This window comes from Callorhinus ursinus, unplaced genomic scaffold (genome assembly GCF_003265705.2).
Source record: "Callorhinus ursinus isolate GAN/ISIS: 27379988/994484 unplaced genomic scaffold, GSC_fseal_2.0 scaffold15, whole genome shotgun sequence".
Taxonomy (NCBI): domain Eukaryota; kingdom Metazoa; phylum Chordata; class Mammalia; order Carnivora; family Otariidae; genus Callorhinus; species Callorhinus ursinus.
In genome coordinates, this window is record NW_027397077.1 from 9375393 (window position 1) to 9390344 (window position 14952).

General features: G+C 39.1%; 1 protein-coding gene and 1 pseudogene across 7 annotated transcripts in view; both read right to left on the reverse strand.

Moving 5' to 3' along the window:
• The window catches only part of SFMBT1 (Scm like with four mbt domains 1), a 124897-nt gene that overhangs the window by 62503 nt on the left and 47442 nt on the right, over nucleotides 1-14952 (reverse strand). The gene's annotated exons all lie outside the window — the stretch shown is intronic.
• Nucleotides 7267-10257, reverse strand: LOC112834138 (52 kDa repressor of the inhibitor of the protein kinase-like; annotated as a pseudogene).

Genomic DNA, 14952 nt, shown 5'->3' on the forward strand with positions numbered 1-14952 from the left:
ACACACACACCATACGCACACCACACACCACATGCAAACACACCACACACACGCCACACACATGCCACACACACATGCCACACACGCATACACCACACACCACACGCACACCACACACACCACACACACATACGCACACCACACACACACCCACCACACACATACAACCACACACACCACACACACTCACACACCACACATATACCACACACCACACATATACCACACACCACACATATACCACACACACACACCACACACACACACACAAATGAAAATGAAACCCAGGTAGAATAAAATGAAACTGAATTCACTATTTCATTTTTAGAGCTGCATCAGTGTAAAACCATGGAATACTTCCCTTTTGACAGCTCTTTTAAAAGACCTAAGAGCCATATGAACAACCAGTCTTCACCTTGTTTGAGCTTACACATGCAGTCCAAGCCCTAAGCCTCTACTAGGCCAGCTTCATGTTAACGCACTTTGTTCTCAAGGCTAAGACTAAACACTGAGTAAGAGCATTATTACATGGAAAAATTACAATAATGCAAGAGAGATTTCTGTGGGAGAGATCCTCAGCCAAAATGTTCCAACATAAGTAACTTTTAAAGCACTTAGGTAGAAGGAAAGAGACTAAGTATGGCTCTAGGGCTATGTATCCAGTCCATATAGTCGTTGCAAGAAAATACTTTAATTCAGTAAGTATTTACCAGGTAGTTAAAAGGAAAATTCCCATTGAAATGTTTAAATTTTCACTCCTATCCCTCAACTTAACAGATGGAAGTCGAGTAATAATTTCAAGTATGCTGTTAAATGTGTTAAATGCAAACAATTCAGCAAACTCGATGCTCTATTAGCCGGCAGATGCTAGCGGTAGTCACTGGACTTCTTCGTTCCCCGACAGATGTAGCTTCCTACTGGCTCTACAACAGTCAAATCATTACTCCCTGACCTCGTACACAGCCTCTCTGACGGGCTACCTGAATTAAATGTTTTGCTTCCATCTGTCAAATGTCAATGTAATTTGATTATTAGGGATAGACATCTTCCATTGTTTCATTAAGCTGTTTATTGCTGTTGCTTTTAACCCACTGCTCCATGTCTAACTAGGGAAATTAAAAAAACAAATTAAGTCTAATAAGTCAATCTTAGTCACTCACATCGTCTAAATTAAATCTGACCCTAACTTAACTTTTCCATGATTATGTAAACCCAACACAAGGCGCATCTATCGCAGTCAAACAAATCAGTACTAATGAATTTATAAAACCAATAAAACTTCTAAACAAAACCCAGAACTCAAGAATACCTTAATTTTTTTTAAAAGGTATTCAACGTCACTGTCAGGAAAATGCAAATCAAAACTATGACGAGATATCACCTCACACCTGTCAGAAGGCTATTATCAGAAAGACGAGATAACAAACTTTAGCAAGGATGTGAGAAAAGGGAACCCTCGCATGCATTCTTAGTGGGTATGGGAATTAGTTGCAGCCACTGTGGAAAACAGTATGGGGGTTCCTCAGAAAATTAAAAATACAAATTATGTATGATCCAGCAATTCCCCTTCTGGGTATTTATTTGAAGGAAACAAAAACATGAACTCAAAAAGATATCTATGCTCCCCTATCCACTGCAGCATTATTTACAAGAGCTAAGACATGGAAGCAACTTAAGTGTTCACTGACGGATGAACAGATAAAAAAAAATGTGGTATACACCCACATATACACAATGGAATATTCTTCTGCCACAAAAAAGAAGAAAATCCTGCCATTTGCAACAACATGGATGGAGCCTGAGAGCAGTATGCTAAGTGAAATAAGTCAAACAGAGAAAGACAAATGCTACATGATTTCACACATGGAATAAAAAAAAAAAAAATCAAAACCAAAAAAAACACCCCAAACTCATAGATACAGAGAACAGACTGCTGCTTGCCAGGGGTGAGGGTGGGCAAGATGGATGAGGGTGGTCAATTCCAGTTATAAAATAAATACGTCCTGAAGATGTAAAGTGCAGCATGATGACTACAGTTAACAATGCTGTATCACATATCTGGAAGTTACTAAGAGAGTAAATCCTAAAGGTTCTTATCATAAGAAAAAAGTTTTTGTAACTATATGTGGTGAAAAATGTTACTAAAACTTACTGTGGTCATCATTTTGCAATATATTCATATATTAAATCCTTATGTTCTCCTCTTGGATTAATACAATGTTCTATTTATATTTCAATTTAAGACCCTAAATAATGAGGCAGTATTTTAAAAGGGTTGTTGTGAACTAACATGAGAAATTTTTAAGTAAAATATGCCATAAGCATACAATGTAATACTAGATGGCCATTAAAAATTGTGTTAGAGAAATGTTTTTCTTTCCAATCAAAATCCCAAGAAGGTATTTTATTTTAAAATGCTAATTTAAGGGGCTCCTGGGTGGCTCAGTTGGTTAAGCGTCCAACTCTTGGTTTCAGCTCAGGTCATGTTATGGGATCCGCCCTGTGTTGGGCTCCACACTTAGCAGGGAGTCTGCTTGGGATTCTCTCTCTCTCCCTCTGCCCCTCCCCACTAGCTCTCTCTCCAAAATAAATAAATAAATCTTTAAAAAATACATGAAATAAAATAAAAAGCTAATTTAAAAATGCAACTAAATGAGAAAATGTACAACCCAGCCACATTTTTGTAAAAGATGACATTTGATGAGGCTAGTTCCTTCTACCAAAATATTAAGATAGTATGGTACTAGTGCAAGAAAAGACAAATACATCAATAAAGTAGAATGAGGCTGAGAAACAGATGCATTCATATGAGGATACAGTGGGTGATAAAATGGCATCCCGAATCAATTGTGAAAGGACAAACACACAGAGTGTTAAAGAACTGGCTATCCATTCTAACAGGAAAAACACTGGATCCTTACTTCATGCTGCCACATAAATAAATTCCAGGTAAATTAAAAGAGCAAATCATGAAAAACAAGACTCCAAACAAATTAAATTAAAACATAGGGGAATATGGTTTTAAACCCTGGGACAGCATAGACATCTTTAAGCAAGGAAGCCATAAAATGGAACATTTAAAAATACTTAAAACTTCTGATTGGCAGAAAGACACCATAAACAACTTTAAAAACCAAGCCACAGACTAGAAGAAAATATTTCCAGCATATATAATATACAAAGGATTAATAGTCATAATCACAGAAAGCACCAATAAATCACAGAAATAAATCACAGAAAGCATCAATAAAGAAAAAAGGCCAAACCTTTTTGGTTTGGAGGAAAAAAGTCAGGTATAAACAGGAATTTTAGAGAAGAAATGCAAATGATCAATAAGCATATGATCCCAGGGTCTTGGGATTGGGCGCCACATCCCGCTCCTGGCTCAGTGGGGAGCCTGCTTCTCCCTCTGCCTCTCCCCCTGCTCCTGCTCTCTCTCTCTCTCTATCTCTGTGTCTCAAATGAATAAATAAAATCTTTCAAAAAAAAAAAAAGCAGATGAAAATATGTTCAATGTCAAGGGCTAAAATGAGTTATTTCTCACTCAGATTGGCAAAAATAAAAGATCAGTAACATCCAATATAGGTGAAAATATATAAAGAAATGGATGCTGCCATTACTAGTTGAAGAGTACAAATGGCTACAACACTTTTAGAGAGAAATTTTATTCCATTGAAAATTTTAACTTGCATTCTCTACAACCACACAATTCCATTTCCAATATCTATTTCAGAAAAATACCCAAAGAAAATAAAGAAATAAGTAGCATAACATTTTTAAAGAAAGAGATGAAATTGTTGTCTCTTCCAGGGCATACAGGGAGAAACACCCCCATGTGTATGATGCAAGGGCCTAAATGTGTGCTTGAATACTGTCTACACTAAGGGAGAAATGACGATCTCAACAGCCATTCGTAAATCAGGGCACCTCCCTAACATGAGGGCTAAAAAGAACACGACAGTTTCACAGGGACAGAGCTTATATTGGGGGTGCTCCAGTTTTGGAAAGAGACAGTAGTTTATACATATACAGGCATACCTCATTTAATTGCAATTCACTTGACTGTGCTCTGCAGATACTGCAGTTTTTACAGATTGAAGGTCTGTGGCAACCCTATGTCGAGCAAGTCGATCAGCGCCACTTCTTCCAAGAACATATACTCACTTTGTGTCTGTGTGTCACATTTTGGTAATTCTGGCAATATTTTAAACTTTGTGTTGTTACATTTGTTATGGTGACCTATGATCAGTGATTATGACTTGCTGAAAGCTCAGATGATAGCATTTTTTAGCAATATTTTTAAAGTAAGGTATGTACACTGTTTTTTGGAGATATAATGCTACTGCATACTTACCAGACTATAATATACTGTAAACATAACTTTTATATATACTAGGAAACCAAAAAATTCCTATAACTCACTTTATTGCAGTATTTACTTTATCAGGTGGTCTGGAACGGGATGCACAGTCTAAGGTATGTCTGTATCTGTATATGTATGTATATTCATAAAAAGAATATATACACACAAAATTATTTCTACAGGTACAGATATACATGTGCAGAAGGCTTTAAAATGGTCTGGAAGAATACATCCAAGTTGCTATCAGTGGTTATGAGACAGACTCAGGTACAGAGCAAAAGGGAATTTTTGCTTTATCTGCACCGGATAAATTTTTTAGGATGACAATGTATTCATATGTGTATTTCTATGACTTAAACTTTTATTTTTAGAGAAAGAAAATGTATTTATTAAAATGGAAATTTATTCATTTTTTCAACAAATATTTACCAGAAACCTATGTGTTTGGCCCTGTAAAAATGTTAGAGAGATGTCAGTGAAGCAGGACAAAGACCTGAAGGAGCCATGGAAGGAAAGAGCATGCCAAGCGGAGGGAAAAGCCAGCCCAGAGGCTGGCAGTGAGAGCACAGGAGCTGATTCCAAGAACAGCCAGGGGACCGAGAGAGCAGAGGCCAGAGAAGCAAGGGAGCAAACAAGAGAGGGCAGCTGGACATAAGCCACACCACCTGCCACTCCCACCGCTCTGGGAGCATCTCGTGCCTGCAGCCCTAAAGGAACGATGGTATTTACCAGGGACCCTACTCCTCTGGGGGCGATAACACATGAAGGCAATGCTGGTGGCGAATGTAAAATGCTGCAATCACTTTGAAAAACAGTCTGGTAGTTCCTCAAGACATTAAACATCAAGTTACCATATGACCCAGCAATTCCACTCCTTGGTGTATTTCCAAGAGAACTGAAAACATGTCCACACAAAACACGCAGAGGAAAGGTCACGACATAACTCATAATAGACAAAAGGTATGAAACAACCCAAATGTCCATCAACTGATGGATGGATAAATAAAATGTGGCACATCTAATACAATGGAATATTATTCAGCCATAAAAAGGAATGAAGTACTGATACATGCTATAATTTAGATAACTTTGAAAATATACCAAGTAAAAGAAGTCAAACATAAAAGGCCACATATTGGGAGGTGGGTGGGGGGAAGGGGCAATTGGGTAATGGGCATTAAGGAGGGCACTTGATGTAATGAGCACTGGGTGTTACATGCAACTGATGAATCACTAAATTCTAGCCCAGTAACTAATAATACAGTATATGTTAACTAAATTGAGTTGAAATTAAAAAAAATCTTTTAAAGAAAAAAAAAAAGCCACAAAATTAAATGCATTAAATGCTTCCATTTGTATAGAATGGCCAGGACAGGCAAGTCCATTGAGACAAAGATAGATTAGTGAGGCTGCCAAGGGCTAGAGGGAAAGACTAATGGGAAGGGACTACTACTGCATACAGAGTTTCTTATACGGGCATTGAAACATTCTAAAATTAGATTGTCATGACAGCCGTACAACTCTGAATAAAAACCATTCAACTGTATTGTACACCTGAAACTAGTATAACATTCTATATCAACTATACTTCATCAATTAAAAAAACCACTCTGTACTACTATACACTTTAAATGAGTGAATTTTATGGTATATGAAATATATCTTGATCAAGCTGTAAAAAAATAAAGTCATCTTAAGAACACAACTGTGCTTTTAAAATAACATTATTTCTTGGGGCACCTGGGAGGTGCAGTTGGTTAAACGTCTGACTTTTGGTTTCGGCTCAGGTCATGGTCTCAGGGTTGTGGGATCGAGCCCCACCTTGGGTTCCACACTTATCACAGAGTCTGCTTGTCCCTTTCCCTCTTCTTCCCCTCCCCCTGCTCTAAGTTAAATAAAGTCTTTTTTTTTTTAAACAAAATTCACATTTTATTTAGGTTGAAATAAACAAAATTGATTTTCTTCAACAAAAATAACAGCAATATTTTCTGTATTATTCCTAGATAAACCACAAAACACTTATTTTTGTAGGTTTTCCCGGTTTTGTTTATAAATCAAGATGAGGCAGTAGATATAGTCATGGAAAAAGACAGAGGAAAACAGACAAATCAGTTGTCAGTATCCATGGCCTCTGACCCTGTCTTGACCATGAACAGAGGTGTTCAACATATACCTGCTAAAAAGCTTATGAAGACTTAGGTGTTCTACATACACTTGCTAAAGAGCTTATGAAGATGTAGGCTCAACAAAGGAATGTAAACAGCAACAATCCAATGTGGAACAACAATGGCAGGCTCTCCCATTCAAACTTCAACTGTAACTTGTTCCTTTAAGTTTATTTGATAAAGACAAAATCTCTACTGCAATCCTTGCCTGGCAAGCTCACGTGTTTCTCTCTGTGTCTGGTAACTCCCTTAACTGTCCATTACAGATTTTTAACATACTAACACTCCTACTATTCAAAGGTCACTCTGAGCTTCACTGTTAACATTTTATAAAATGTACTCCTTCCTCCCATACTTCTTCAAAATCTTTATCTTCTAAAAACTGATAACTCAATACCAGACAACTGGATCCAGTGACAATAAATGTTTTATCTAAAATGACTTAACTAAAACAATTCCCAAGTGCCATTAGCAGAGATCCCACAGAAGTGTAATGTGGCACTTCTAATGCTATCTTCTGAAACAGGTATGTCTCCAAAGCATGAAGAGTTTAAACAGGGGCCATTTAAATAGGCAGATTATCAATGGCTAATGTACTCAATGAGAGATCGACAGGTCAAGATATTCAGTGATTAAGTGGCCTACATACACCTGACAGCTTTTCCGTAAGATGTTTCCAAATTTCTTACAGATTTTTCCAAATATCAAACATAAGAGAAAGCCTACCTTAAAAGACTTTTAGGTATTTTCAATGGTTTCTGAGATATCTGTAGGAAGCTCTGACTTAGTTGTATAGAGTTTGATACATGTGTTCACCATTAAATCCAGATCATGTTTTGTATCAAAATTTATGTTAAGCAAAGCCAAGTTACTTGACCTTTGGTCTGTCAGAGTGTTCCTCGGGTATGCTCTGAGATGCTTTTGCCCATTTTCATAGCGTTCATTCTCAACCTTCATCACAGGAAGAATACATAGGACTTTCAGCAATGCGTAAACATTAGGAAAAAACTTGATGTCTGGTAGATGCAGGGCTTCATAAATGGTGGATGGAAGCTCTGTATCTTTCCTTCTGTGTTTCCACTTGATTCTCCAGCAATGCAGCTCAGCTGAGAGTGTGTGGGGATTGGGCAAGTCACTTCTGTACATGTCAGCATGGTGCTCCTCCGATGTATTAAATTTGAGCTGTCCCATGACAGAGGGTAGAAGAGATAAGCATTTAAGAGCTTTGAGGTGCTGTTCTGAGAATATATCTTTCAGTTCCTGTATAATATGTTCCACTGTTGGAACATTTAGAGTTTCTTTATAGTGACTCTCAGAAGTGAGCTGAGATTCCAGGTTACCTTGTTGGGCTCTGAGGAATTTCCCAGGGAGTTTCATCTGAATATCAAGCTTAGTTGCCAAATTTGTGGCTTCTTCGAACCAAAATTCATGATAAACCTCAATATTTTCCATCACTTCATCATTTAGTGAATGCAGCACTGCAGTCAAGCTACTGGCTGCAAAGAAGACATCAGAGGTTTGCCCTTGAAGGTTTTTCCCAAAGGCTCTTGTAAAAGAACATTTTTTTAATAAATTTTTTTTAAAGATTTTATTTATTTATTTGACAGAGAGACATAGTGAGAGAGGGAACACAAGCAGGGGGAGTGGGAGAGGGAGAAGCAGGCTTCCCCACGGAGCAGGGGGCTCGATGTGGGGCTTGATCCCAGGAACCTGGGATCACGACCCAAGCCGAAGGCAGACACCCAACGACTGAGCCACCCAGGCGCTCCAAGACAGAACATTTTTAAGAACAACAATGGTAACGATGAAATCAAAATCTGTTACTGCACTACAGAGTACAAAAGCTCGACCAGCTGTATAGTTATTCCATGTAATATTTGTATCTCTATTTATACCATCTAAACATAAAACAAGTGCTTATAGGAGGTCCACTAAAATTTCAAAAGCATCATGCCTGCCTGTCCACTTGAGAATGGCAGATTTCCTTCAGTTCTTTACCCTTTTCCTCATTGTTCTAAAGGGGACAGAAATTACATTGTCAAGCTCCAAAAGCAATTGTGGAGATCGATGGAAGAAAGAACAAACTTCCTCAATTGTTCCTAACGCAACAGATACTCCCACAACAGGCACTGATTTCACCAACCACATATTTAAGGCACAGGAAGAGCAAAGTGTGTAGACAGCTTGGGGATATTTCTCTAAAAGTCTAGAAGCAACGACTTTCATTTTGGAAGAAAATCCACTGGACACAATGTAAGCCTGGCCATGGCAATGCTCCATGTTTAACCCCCACTTCTCAGTTATCATAGTGTGAAATTTTACAGCCAAAATTTCTGCATCAGCTTCGTAAGGCAAGAAGCCCACAAATTCCTCTCTCAGGTTATGAGATTCATCAACAAACCTTACCAACATAGACAAGTGTTCTTCCCCTGCTATGTCCACTACGTCATCACCAGTGATGATAGAAAAGAAGTGGGAGTCTCTCACTTTCCTGAGGGTCTCCTCCCGAATGCAGCTCTCACAGATGTCTAGCATCTGTTTCTGCTGTGTTTTCGAGCAGAACGATGTGTTAACTGCTGTTATCTCAAAGCACTTTCTCAGAACCTCTTCGCCAGAATTTATCCAGCACTCCAGCAGTGCTTGGAAGTTATCCAGAGTAAAGGGACCCTCTGGGATTTCATCAGTTTCATGCCCATCCAGAGGTATGTTTTGTTTTCCCATAAGAATCAAAATTTCAAAGATTTTAAGTATTCTTTGTTTTCTTTCTCTTCAAGGCTTAAAGGTAAAATGTCTTCATCCTGTTCTCCACCCCCTTCTTCTGCACTGGGATTCTGAGCGTTGTTGTTATTTCTTTATGTTTTGGCTCCTGTTCAGAAGTTTCATCAATTTTTTTCTGTTTCAGTGTCCTGATTTCATCTTCACTCAATTCTTTTGTTTTTCTGTGTCTACTATGTGGATTGTTCAAATGACTGGTAAGATCAAATATTGTTGGTATTGCATTATCTCGAAGAACTGTACTATAAGGACTCTCCCAACGACTTCACAAGTATCTGCTTCAATTAATTTTGAGAAATAAAATAACCCAATCATTCTTTAGTTTTCTGATGCCTCTGCAAAATGTATAATTCTACAGATCAGAGGTCTCAAAGTGTTTGGCACACAATCGATAATGTTTATTTAGTTGATCAGGTATTTTATCTTCTAAGTCCACTCTCCTACAATTCTCCACCCACTTCTTGGCATCTGGCCGGATCCCGAGGGAACCTGAAAAAGGCCGGGTCCAACTGCGTGCTCTTCCTCACATATCATCGCCCACCCACCGGCCGGCCCAGCCCTCCCCTCCCCACCTCCTCAGGGCAGCCCACCTGCCAGTCAGGGCCGGGGATGGGGAGCCAGGCTGGCTGGCCGGCTCAGCAAGACCAGCAATAAATAAAAACTTTAAAATAACATCATTTCCATTTTCAAATACAGAAGCCAAAAACAAAAAAGAGACAAGAAATCTGGGTACCATTAGGATATGCAACAGAACAAGGAGAATTTAGCTGTCATTGGTTTGTATTAGTTAAAGGAATGCTATGCTTCAACGGATAAATTCCAAATTACAGTTGCTTAATCCAATAGCTATTTCTCACTCAGAGATAGTCCAAACAGGTGTTCCTGATGAGTAGGTACCTGTCCTCCACATGGTAATTCATCAGGCCAAGCACCTTCTACCTCATAGCTCTGCATCTTCAACACAGGCTCCCCAAATCATCGAGTGTAGGGGGATCATTCATGGAGGTTTCCTTGATCCAGGCCTTCCACCCACATTCTATTGTTAGAATTCAGTCACATGGACCCCATCTGACTACAAGGGAAGCTGGGAACTGTAAAGTAGCACTTCCCACCATTAAATATGAATGTTTAGAATTAGTACTACCATTTTTTAGAACTTACATTAATAGATAATATCAGTGATTTTGTTTAAAGAAGGCTCTATGAGTCAACAGTAGTGATACTAATGAACTGCCATGGAATTGCAATTAGTCAATAAATATTTACTGAGCACATACTATCTGCCACATACTATTCTAAGTAAACAAACAGAGGGAAGGAAAACCTGCCCTCATTGATCTTACAATCTAGTGTGGGAAGACAGATATTGAAGTATAAAGTATGCTGAATGACAATAAAAGTTAGCGGGGAAAATGAGGCAAGGAAGGAGGACACGGAGTTATTACTTTCAAAAGAGTAACCAAGGCCTCAGTGATGAGGTGACATTAGCCAACACCTAAGGGAAATAAGGAAGTGGGTACCTGGGGAAGAACATTCCAGAGAGAAAGTGCAAAGATCCTGAAGTGGGAGCTTGTGTGGCACTTTCGAGGCCACTGCTGTTGGAGAATGATCAAGGCAAAGATGCTTAGGAAATGAGCTCACAAAGGTACCAGGCACCAGATTATATACAAACATGTAGGCTGCTGTGAAGATTTTGGTTTTGAGGAAGCCACTGGAGGATTTTGAGCAGAGGAGAGACGTAATCTGACCTATCTTTCAAAAGGATCACTTGGCAACTATGTTGAGAACAGACTGTTAAGTGAGCAAGAGCAGAAGCAGGAAGACTAATAAACAAGATCCTGAAACAATCCTGGCGAGTGTGCTAGTGGCCAGGCCCAGTGGTGAAAAGGGTTTGAGAAGGGTAGAAGGGTGCCTGGGTGGCTCAGTTGGTTGAGCGACTGCCTTCGGCTCAGGTCATGATCCTGGAGTCCCGGGATCGAGTCCCACATCAGGCTCCCTGCTCAGTGGGGAGTCTGCTTCTCCCTCTGACCCTCCCCCCTCTCATGTGTGCTCTCTCTCTCTCATTCTCACTCTCTCAAATAAATAAAAAAAATCTTAAAAAAAAAAAAAGAAGAAGGGAAACTGGATGTGGGGTGTGAGAGAAAGAACAGGGTCTGGGCTGACTCCAGTTTTTTGGCCTAAGCAATAGAAAGGATGAAACTGCCCCTTGGGGGTAAAATCTGAAGGAGGAGCAGTCTGAGGAAGAAAAAGCAGGGGTTTTCAATAGAAAATCAACCAATATGATTAATTTCTTCATTATTAAAGGTTCACTCTGAGTTTTCAGGAAAACTTTTTACCATCAACAAAAGTATAATTATTACACTCTTTATATGAATAACGTTCCCAATTTATAAGCTATTTCCAAATGCTATACTTCATTCAAGCCTAATAAAAACTTTTCAAGGGATGCCTGGGTGGCTCAGTGGGTCATGATCTCTGGGTGCTGGAATCAAGCCCAGCGTCAGGCTCCCTGCTGCTCAGCAGGGAGCCGCTTCTCCCTCTCCCTCTCCCCCCTGCTCATGCTGATTCTCTCTCAAATAAATAAAATCTTTAAAAAAAAAAAAAAACCTTTAAAATAACTAGAATGGCTTCTATCCTGATTTCACACCTTGGAAACCTTCTTGTCAGCTTCAGTCCTGCTCTCATACTACACCTCTTTTTCTAGGTTTACTGATCATCCATGAAAGCATTTTGTCACACCAATTCAGTAATTTATGCTGTTTTATTGTTTAAAATCCTAATTTCAAAACCATAAACTTCCCATTAAAACCTCAAGGTCAATTTTTTAACTCTTCTTTATTACATGTCTTTCAAAAATGTCAAGCATAAAGAATTTTTAAAAACTGATTCATACTGTAATGAAGTTGGAAATCTCACACCAATTTATAAATCCTTGATTCACAGTTTTAAGTATGACCACTTCACATCCTGTTTCCTTAGCAATTGCTAATTAGTACCAGAGTACCAGGCACCATTTCTACACCAGATACCAAGATCACTAAATCATAGTTCTGAAATCACCTTTCTTGTACCAAGATATGACAGAAGCATTTAAAGATCAACTCTATAACCTGGAGAAATGGCAGATCTTTTAGAGTTCAAATATTATCACAGTTTTCATGGATTATGGGCTTTATTTATAGGAGCCAGTTACATGAGCACATGTCGAAACAGTCAATGTCTTGCTCTGATTAAATAAGGAAGTATTTGATTCACCAATATAAACACTGCCAAATATGTACCCCTTTCAACAGTATTATAAAATCATTACATGAACAGACTATGTTTGGTTATGAAAGCCTTGAAACTTCTGTAATCTCCTAGTAGCTATTTCTCAGCCTCTTCATGTCAAATGACAGTTCAGAAATTTCATGCCTACTCAACAGATGCTTGTTAGCCATTTATCTAAAAAAAAGAAGTAATATATGAGTACATACTCTGTATGTGCCTAGCACTTTTTGTGTGTTATATAGTAAATAAAACACTGCCCAACAGTATATGGGCAGTGTATAGCGTACTGTGAACATGAAGTATAACGTTAAGTGTGAACTATTTTCAAATTAGATCTTATTTAAACCTAACCATTCTACTTATCCCATACATGATTCCCCCATTTTACAGATAAGGAAACCAGGTCATTTAGTAAGCAAACAGGGGCAGCATTTGAACCCCAGTCCGATTCCAGAGCCTGAACTCCCCTAGACTTCAGGTTTTTTCTCAGAGTGCAGACTGTAAGGACTACTGTGAGGTATGTCTCCTGTACCATAAAGTGATGGCTCTAGATGATTTATACTCTAGTTCTTTATCATTTATTCAACTTCAAGGTTCTATATTGTTCTAGTTAAATGGTGAGTAACCAGGAGTCTAGATGGCACCGAAATGTTACCATCTATGAACTTCTAAAATGTTATTTTAGTAGGTCCTTATACTAGTTAGTTCATATGAAAGAATAAAAGCCTAATTAAAACGGGGGCTCCTGGGCGGCTCAGTCAGTTAAGCATCTGCCTTCAGCTCAGGTCATGATCCCAAGGTCCAGGGACTGACCCCCATATTGGATTCCCTGATCAGTGGGGAGTCTGCTTGAAATTCTCTCTCTCTCTCCATCCCCCGCCCCGCCCTTCCTATGCTCTCTCTCTCAAATCTTTAAAAAAAAAACCTCTGAATTACCGAATACTTGTAAAAAGAAATAGAAGGTCCTTATTCTTTATTTTTTTAAAAGATTTTATTTATTGACAGAGAGAGAGAGCACAAGCAGGGGGAGTGGGAGAGGGAGATGCAGGCTTCCCGCTGAGCAAGGAGCACAAGGCAGGATTCGATCCCAGGACCCTAAGATCATGACCTGAACCGAAGGCAGACGCTTAACAGACTGAGCCACCCAGGTGTCCCAAAGGTCTTTATTCTTTAAATGAAATGATAAGCAAACTAATTTTTAAGTGTTTCCAGAGAAAAGGATTTAAAAGAATTTATTTAATTTATAACACTCTGGGGGCGCCTGGGTGGCTCAGTCAAACGTCTGCTTTTGGCTCAAGGCATGATCTCGGGTCCTGGGATCAAGCCCCATGTCAGACTCCCTGCTCAGCAGGGAGCCTGCTTCTCCTTCTTCCTCCACCCTCCCCCCCGCTCACTTGTGCTCTCTCTCTCTCAAATAAATAAAATCTTTTTAAAAAAAAGAATTTTAATTTATAACACTTTACTGTTTCAAGTGTTAAGATTAAAGCTTGTACCTGAATAGGTTAAAATTCCAGTTTACCTTTGTACACACCTAGAAACCACTTTCTTCACATCACTGCACAAAATTAAGCCCAGTCCACATTCAACTCTCTGATTCGGTACAGTCACTCCTAGTAGCCTGGTCAGTCCTTCCCTCTCTTCCCCTTGCCCTGAATCCCAGATGTGCTCAGCATGGCAAAACCCTGTTCCACATAATGGACCCACTCAACCAGTCAGTCCACTCCTCGCTATCAGATAACTGTGTTCCGGGCCTTCTGTGTGTCTATGTGACCCAGGCTTGACTACAAGAGAAGAGAAAGTCTGCTGGGAGCTTCTGGGAAATATACTCTGATTCCCAATAATAGAGGCAAGACAGTTTCAAAATATCCTGAGTCTTGTTAATACCACCCAATGTTCACCTTGCAATAGTACCTCCTACAACTCAGGTCAGCAAATACACTGTATTAAAATGTGTACAGACTATGTATTCTACTTCTCTTGGGGCCCGGAAAATGTTCAGTGCTAGATGTGGGTATAACACCAGCATGTAAACTCCATGAGGATATGCACTGGTTCATTCAACCAATATTACTGAATGCCTATTCCGTGCCAGGCTCTGTGCTGGGCAGTAGGGTAGAATAATTAACAAACCAGATGAATGTCCCTGCTCCTAAAACATAGTCGGTATTTATGAATACCTGCTCAATTAATGAACTGCAAATTCAAATGATTAATTACTGAACCAAAACTCTGGTAGAACAAACTATTTTTAAATTGTAAAACCTGTAAGTTTAACTGAAATAATTTTATATATCGTAACCTCTAGACCAAGCAGCTTTTGCTATATGGCCAAACACACACACACACACACACACACACACACACACACACACACACACA